We start from the raw sequence: 841 nt of genomic DNA, 5'->3' as shown, positions 1-841 counted from the left end.
TGAACGGAGGCCTTGGCATGCCGTGGTTAGTGATGCACAAACATGCGCTCAGGCTATGACATCTCAAGCGTTTCCTGGACAGTGAACAGGTGTGGTTGCTGTTCGTCAGACACGATTTTCCGCAACTCGTCTCTTTAACAGAGCTGCAATCCTGGATCAAACATAGACCGAGAAAGGGCGCTTGGCACCTCGAGTGCCACCAAGCTTTCACCGCCCTCAGTCAGGCAGACAATGCGATCGGTAGTAGCTCCACTCTAGCGTTCTGTAGAGGGCTAGTGAAGGAAAAGTGCGATGACGTTCTCGGGGAAACTCTAGGCATCGAAGATAATCAGTTAGACAGTCTGTTCAGAAGAACTTTCAGGCCGGGGCCCATGGATAACTTCCAAAGGTCCCTCGCCTGGCAGTGCTACCGAGGGGCGCTGCCTGTTCCAGATAAGCTCTACCGGCATGGAAGTGCCGTCAGCCGGGCCTGCCTGAGGTGCATTCAGGACGACGAAACTGTTCTGTGTGCACTCGTCCAGTGCCCGAGTATTGCTGACCTGTGGGTTTATGCCGAACAGCTACTGTCACGTGTAGGATGGATCTGGCAATCAGCTGAATCCATCGTGAAGATTGACCCACCAACCTCCTTTAACCAGGAGGGCAAGGCAATTTTCCTATATCTAGTGGCTGTAGCGAAAGAGGTGGTATGGTGGACCCGTTTGAAAGGGCTAAAGTCAGACACTTTCCTCTTTGGCCAAGGCCTCATCAACTTTTTCAAGTTCCACTTGAAAAGGAAGATGAGAGTAGAGAGGGAAGTGCTGTCTCATAGCAAATTTGTTGAAAGGTGGGTGACTGTTGG

Source organism: Octopus bimaculoides, chromosome 8 (genome assembly GCF_001194135.2).
Source record: "Octopus bimaculoides isolate UCB-OBI-ISO-001 chromosome 8, ASM119413v2, whole genome shotgun sequence".
In the NCBI taxonomy this organism is placed as follows: Eukaryota; Metazoa; Mollusca; class Cephalopoda; order Octopoda; family Octopodidae; genus Octopus; species Octopus bimaculoides.
The sequence above is the reverse complement of the archived record's forward strand: the minus strand, read 5'-3'. Positions refer to the sequence as shown.